The 7,325-nt window shown below is 42.7% G+C and overlaps 1 pseudogene; it reads right to left on the minus strand.

Annotated features, from left to right (window-relative positions):
• Nucleotides 1–4,472: 4,472 nt before the first annotated feature.
• On the minus strand, nucleotides 4,473–5,204 carry LOC123829031 (annotated as a pseudogene).
• Between the last annotated feature and the right edge of the window lie 2,121 nt (nucleotides 5,205–7,325).

The following is a 7,325-nucleotide window of genomic DNA, read 5'->3' on the forward strand; positions in this document are numbered from 1 at the left end:
AAATTAGATTTATTATTCTATTTTCCATGTCTCTTAATCCCACTCTCATAATTTCCATCTCCTTGTTTCCCTGTATTATGTTCCGTGTAATTTATTTATGTCTAATTTCCATTATATTCTTTTTTTAAAAGATTTTATTTATTTACTTCTTAGAGGGAAGGGAAGGGAGGGAGAGAAACTTCAATGTGTGAGAGAAACATCGATTGGTTGCCTCTCGCACCCCCCAGCTGGGGACAGCCCCGCACTCCAGGCCTGTGCCCTAACAGGGATCAAACCTTCGATTTGGGGGTTCACCGGTTGGCGCTCAAACCACTGAGCCACACCAGCCAGGGCTATATCCTCTCTTTTTTTTTTTTCCACATCTAGTTTATTTTTGTGGCCACCTCTTTAACATTTTGTGAAATTCAATTTGAATTTAATTTGTTTCATCCATTGTATTCTTATCTTCCATGTTTTATCTGCTGTTTAATCCATATCTTTATATTTTAAGATGTCAACGATTATATTTTTAATTTTGAATTACACTATTTTATTTCAAAAATTCCCCGTTACTCAGGATAGTCTCTTGTTGCTTGATCAGTTTCGTAATTCCATTTGAAAATTTCTTCCAGTATTATATACAGTTATTTTACACAGTTATTTTACATCTTAATTTTATAAGTTCAACATCTGAAGACCGCGCAGGTCTAGACCTGGCTGTTGCTCTGACTCTTAGTCACAGTGGCTTATTTTTTTTCATGTTTGTGGGTCTCTGATTGGAAGATCATATGTACAGGGGTGGACAGCCGTAGGCTCACAGTGCTAAATACATGAGTTTCTTATTATTTTATTATTTATTAATTATTGTATAATTTTCTATATATAAACCATATGAACAACTTATCTTTGGGGATCCTCAACTGGGGACTTTTTTTATTCCTCTGTGGGTACCACCAGGAACTACCATCCTGGGACTACTTTGATTTTTTCAAATGCCTTTCCTTATTTAGGAATCTCAGGTTCAAAAAGCCTATTTGGAACTTGGATCAATCGGCACACTGATATATCCACAGTAACCCTTAGGGCAACACCGACTTCCAGGTTTCTTGCTCCTCATGCTCCCATCCCAGTCACAGTGCTCTTTTTAGGGACCCTAGGAGATTGTTTCTTTATTTATTGAAACTCCCGTGATACAATAAAAAATTAACCTCTTCCAGAACCTCCTTGTTTGGGAGTCACAGGCACATTACAGTGTCTGGCCTCCCACAGTGACACAAGTCACAGACCTCAAAACCGCCCCTTTCTCCTTTTCTTTGACAATTGATTCATGTGTACGTCAGGATCATGACAGTAAAGAAGGGAAAACATGCATTTGAAAACTGATTCAGATATATATTCTCAAAGAGTGAAATCACAATAAATGGAGTATAGTATACATCTGAGTAAAGATTCAGATATGAATGTGAAAGGAAAGCACACCACAGTATTTACTGTAGCAGGGGACTGAAAACTAAAATAGGTAAGAGTAGATGACCTTCCAGGGAGTGTTGAATGACAACTAGGACCTATGGATACTTTGGCCCTGGAGACGCTCACTGACTATGGCTGGAGGCTGAGAGTCCCGGGTCCACCCTGAGCAGAAGGCCCCAGGGCAGGGAACAGGGCAATCAGCAGTTTTGGTGTATATGTGGGGCTGTAGGGAGACCAGCTGGATATATCAGGGGTCAAATGGAGGCATCTAGTCTTCATCTGCCCTTAAGATGCGGGCCAAATTTAGAAAGAAGCAAGCCCTGGCTGGTATGGCTCAGTTGCTTAGAGCTGGAGCTTCTTCCCATAGATTCAAAGGACTTGGGTTAGATTTCCGGTCAGGGCACATACCGAGGTTGCAGGTTTGATCCTAATGGGAGCGTTTATGAAAAGGCAATCAATCAACATTTCTCTCTCCTCCTCCTCTTTCTCTAAAAGCAATGAAAAAATGTCCTCAGAGAGGATAAAATAATAATAATAAAATGATAATGTGGCTAATTTTGAAACCAGAAAAGCCAGTGTTCATGCTGCCTGTCACCTACCAGACCCAATAAGCAGAGACAGGGACTGAATTTCTATGGACGCTTTATTCAGATGGTCAGCAATCTGAGAAGGCGGTGGGTTTATACCCTAATAAACCATCTTAAATTCCATTTTAAACTGACGCATTTTATATGGAGAAGAAAAGTGTAGGTAAGGGGTTTGGAATTCAGGGAAAAAGGTAATCAGATAAAAGTGACAGCATTCCATCATCTGTGTCCAGGGCGGTGGTCTTTATCTGTGTCCTGGGTACAATAGCTTTTTACATACATTGATAACTAATCTTATTAGCTCTTATCTGACACAAATTTTTCCGGCATTTGAGTTTCCCATTCCCATCATCCCACTGTTAGTTTAAACCAGGAGTGTCCAAACTTTTGGCGTCTCTGGACCACACTGGACGAAGAGTTGTCTTGGGCCACACATTAAATATACAAACACTAATGGGAACTGATGAACAAACTAAAAAAGGTTTTAAGTAAATTTACGATTTTGTGTTGGGCCACATTCATGGCCATCCTGGGCCACATGAAGCCCGTGATCTGCAGGTTGGACACCCCTTATTTAAACTACCTTATATTTATGAGACCATTTTCATAAGGAAGTAGTGATTTTGTTGTTGAGCATGTGTCTGAGCATTAGACCTCTGGTAGGGGGCTTAGGAATACATTTAATTGCAGAGCCACATGAGGGCCACATTGTAGGCAACAACAAGCTATGATAAAGCACAAAACAGTTTTTAGCACAGTTGACAAAAGTTGCACACTCTCCAGCTGGGGCTACACTAGTGACTTTTAAGGAAAACATTTCTCTGTCCTTTAGAGTTACCACAGGTCCCCAGTTATAAATATCAGAGCAGATTATTTTCTTATTGATATGCTTAAACAAAGTATAATTTCAAAACCTTTTCAGAAGTATAAACACCTATAAGACGTGTAGCGAAAGTTTGTTCAGCATACCTTCCTCCTGCAAGACAAAATTCAGAAAGTTTAGAACATTTTTGCTAAATATACCCAAATATTTTCATCTCATGTGAAAGGAACAAGTTTTCCATAACATGGGGTTAAGCAAAAAGTAATGAAAAGAATATAAATCATTGTTTCCAAAAGATGACTTTCAGATCTTCTTGAGGTTCAGTAGCCCACTGCGCCTCTGGTGATTTCTTTACTCTTGTGTGACGAATACAAGGTTTTATTTCTGCCAACTTCACCATGGTGGGGGGTGATGAGGAGCATGTCCCAGGGTTCAGTCTGCTTTTCTTCTAGTTGGCTCTCCAGAGGTGCTGTCATCCAAGTGTTGGGTGGCACATCCTCAGGCTCTAGGGAAGGTAGTGAACCTGCAGGGGAGAGGCCTCTAATATAAGCAAGGTCATTAATTACAGCTAAGTTCTGACTTAAATATTGCACAGTTCCTCACCTTCACTTCTTGATCTATATGCATATCTCCCACCCCAATCACAGCCTGAAATGGTCACCTTTACACAATCTCATAAAGACTCAACTGAAGCCCACTTTGAGGAGCCCCCCTTACCCTGAGCAGGGCAATAGGTAAAGCCTGACCCCAATGGAGATGAGTTTCTTGACACAGCTTGGCTGTATTTTCCTTCAAGGTGTGATTCATCTTCTCTACCTTCCCAGAGCTTGAGGTCTCTATGCTGTGTGGAGTTGCCACTTGATTCCTAGAAATTTACTAACCTTCCATGTAATTTCTGAACTGAAAGCAGGTCCATTATCACTAAGGATGCTGCTGGGTAGGGCAAAGCGAGGAATTATTTCCTTCAGTATGCCTTTCACTACCTCAAGGATTTCTCCATTCTCGTAGAATAGGATTCTACCCATCCTGAAAAAGTGTCAACAAAGACTAGCAAATATTTCTACCTTGGACCCTTGACATCTGGGTAAAGTCTATTTGCTAGTCCTCAAATGGCCTCTGTCCTTGGTATTGTTTCCCTTTTTTCTTTTGATGGGGAATCTGTCTTGGGGTTGTTGTTCTGGCACACAACCCATCTAGCAATTACTTTTCATATAGCTTTAGAAATTCCAGGACCTCTGAGCCATAATTTAATATGCATGGTTTGTGAGTTCCTTACATAGTGAGTGGCCTTATGCAAACACTTCATGACTGGCCCTACTTACTGTTCGGGAAGCAGTATAACTCCTTTCTTATTCTCTTTCCTTCCATTCTCAGGACCTTTTTCATCAAAACCCCAGTTCTCAGCTTTCTCTAAGTCTGCAGTTGAATATTCAGAGTCAAAATTGTGACAAGTCTAAAATAGGTACCAAAGGCATTATAAACATTCCTTTTCTTTTTCACTTTAAAAAGAAAGTCCACTCTGATTTTTAATGGGGGGTACAATTCTCCTATAGCCAATATGGCCTGGCTCTTTTTACAGGCTGGTTATTTTTTGAGAAACACTTCTATAACATTCAATTCTGTATGCTTTTTAAATCAGAGTCACTGCTACTGCTCGAGGAGTCTGCTGACATCACCTCGACATCATCTTCATTTTCCTTATGGTGCCCCGGAGGTTCTGACAGAAAGTCCCTGCGGTGATTTGGTGGTAATCTATTCATTGCCATATCACCTGACTGCCAGAGGTACTGTGGAGCAAGGACATCTGGCAATCTGCCTGCTGCCAGTGCATCCCCAGGTAAGTGACCACTCACACCATTCGTGGAAGGATTGTTCATTTGACCCATAATCCACTTCTCATCTCTAAATCAGTTGGGTATGGTCTCTGTGGGTCCTCTGTGGGTACCCAGGCCAGTGGGGCGCACATAGTGTCACTTGCACTAATCCTATGTGCATACTTATTTCTTCAGAGGAGGTAGCACCTTGTCTTGCCTTTTCTATTGACTTCAGTTTTTCTTTTGCTTGGTATACAGCCATTGCGAGTAACTGTTCAGCTTCCTTTAGCTGTTTTTGTAGTTGCTGAATATCACCGTCTCTCTTTTCAAACCTCTTTTTCTAAAGTTTGCATTTCATGATGGATTTTTCCCTGATTAAATGCCAGTTTCATTAGTTTTTGAAATTCCCCATCCCTGTGAATTAACAACTCCAGCACCTGGTGTTCCTCTCCAGCCCGTAACAACTTTTGGTTTCTTGAAATTGCCAGCATTTCCGAGTTCCCTCAACAAGACCTCCAGGTCCTCCCGTGAAGACAGTGCTGCTCCCGTGTGCTGCTCCAGAATGCTGCACCCCCCTTCTCACCCAGCCTGATGAGGACACTGCCACGCTTCCCACAGACCCACCGCAGCTTCCATAAACGTTCCTTTAGCAGCCCCTTTTTTTGCTCCATCAGCCAGATTGTTTCCTCTAGCCCTTTCAGTATCCTCTTTCAGTATCCTCCCTCTGGAGAATGCATAACTGCCACCTGCAAAGGTACCTGAACGGTCTCTAATAATTTTAAAATTTCTGCTGCATGCTTAATCTCCTTTTTATTGGGGATTAATGGTTCTTTCTCATTCCAGATGGAACCATGTGGTTGCAAAATTAGGAAAGCTTACCTTGAGTTGATACACACATCCACTCTCTTTTTGTGCGACAATTCTAGTGCCCTCATTGATGCAATCAGTTCAGCTTTCTGAGCAGAGGTTCCTGGCAGCAAGGCCTTAACCTCAATTATTCCTTCAGGAGTCACAACTGCATACCAGCTTTTCTGTTTCCTTTGTCCATATAACTGCTTCCATCTGCAGAGCAGTCCAGTCTACCTCTTCTAGAGGATGGTCCTGTAAATCAATTCTGCTAGAATACACTTCATCAATTATCTCAGCACAGTCACATATTAGCACAACCGAGTCAGGCTCTGGGAGAAGAGAGGCAGGATTTAACCTGCAGTTTTGAAAGAGATGTTGGGATTGTCAAGAAGAATGGCTTGGTAACTGCCCCTTCTTCCAACAGTGAGACACAAATTTCCCTTTTGCTCCAGCAGGCTCAACCCTTGGTAGGGTGCACAAACAGTGATAGGCTGGCCCAAGGAAAAAAATTCAGCTTCCAGTAAAAGCTTGCAGGTGGCTGCCACAGGTCTCAAGCAGGCTGGCCGCCTCTGGACAGTGTGATTTAGTTTTCTTGACAAGTATGTGGTGGGTTGCAAAATGTCACTAAGCATTTGGGTGAGGACTCCTGGGGCAAATCCCTCTTTCATGAATGTATAATTGAAAGGGCTTTAGTAAGTTTGGGAGCCCCAAGGCCAGCACATAAGCCAGGTGCACCTTCAGAGACTCAAAAGCCTGGGTGTACTCCTTCGTCTATTCTAAAGGGATACACTGTGGTCCTTTCAGAGTCTTTCCAGTTTAACAGATCTGATGTAGAAAATGGAGCACGTGCCCATAATATCCAGCTGGCTAGCCCTCTGGCCGTACACCCACTGGAAGTCTCTGCAAAGGCTATTGCCCTGCCCCAGGAGGGGCTTGTCCTCCACTGAATTTGGTTCCCTGGTGGGTTGGAGATGGCAGTCCAGGCTCACTTCCTCAGCTCCCTCAGCCAAGTAAGGAGGAAGATCCCCCAGGCTGGAACACTGCTTCCCCATGGGAAAGCTGACCATGCTTACAGCCGCCATACCTAGATCTTCCCGGGCCCTCTCCTCTGAGCTTCTGCCATCTTTCACAGGCATGTTCCCTTTTCTCGGGACCATTACTCTGTTCCCTTTTCATCCTGCATTCTTTACATGATTATGTGAACTCATGAAAGTTTCTAGGTAAGGCATTTTGTCCCACTTCCCCAATCTTTAACAAAACAACTTTAGTTACAGTATTATACAGTAATTTAAAGACCCATTCAGCGGCCAGCGCTCTCCTGAGTTGATTATACAATACATAGCCAAACAGTATTACAACAAAAACTACTTTCTTTTCAGTCATAGATTTATAAGCAGAGGCTGACCAACCAGCCAAAACTTGCCCCAAAGGGGTATTTCCCAGAATGGAGGCTCTCCCCCCATTCTACCAGACAGAGGTCTGAATGTCACAAAAACCAAAAGGCACATTAATTAAACCAGAAAACACCTTTTTACCAGACAGAGCTCTGTAAACCAGAAGGCATCTTAATTTCTGATGATCTAAGTCGTGACCCGGGATTGTAACCTGAACCAGAAAGGGCAGTGATTCAGTCAAAAAGTGAAGGCGACAGGAAGTGCCGAGAGTCAGAGAAGGATAATGCTCAGTGAAATCACTTGGCAGCTGCTACGGAGTCTCCCAGTCTACACCCCTGGGCTCTCCAGTCCAGGCAGCCTGTGGGACTCTCCGACAAATACCCAAACTTCCTGGAGAGTCACAAAGTCT

The sequence above is a fragment of the Phyllostomus hastatus genome, unplaced genomic scaffold, assembly GCF_019186645.2.
Source record: "Phyllostomus hastatus isolate PE091 unplaced genomic scaffold, TTU_PhHast_1.1 phas_scaffold_1066, whole genome shotgun sequence".
NCBI classification, from domain to species: Eukaryota; Metazoa; Chordata; class Mammalia; order Chiroptera; family Phyllostomidae; genus Phyllostomus; species Phyllostomus hastatus.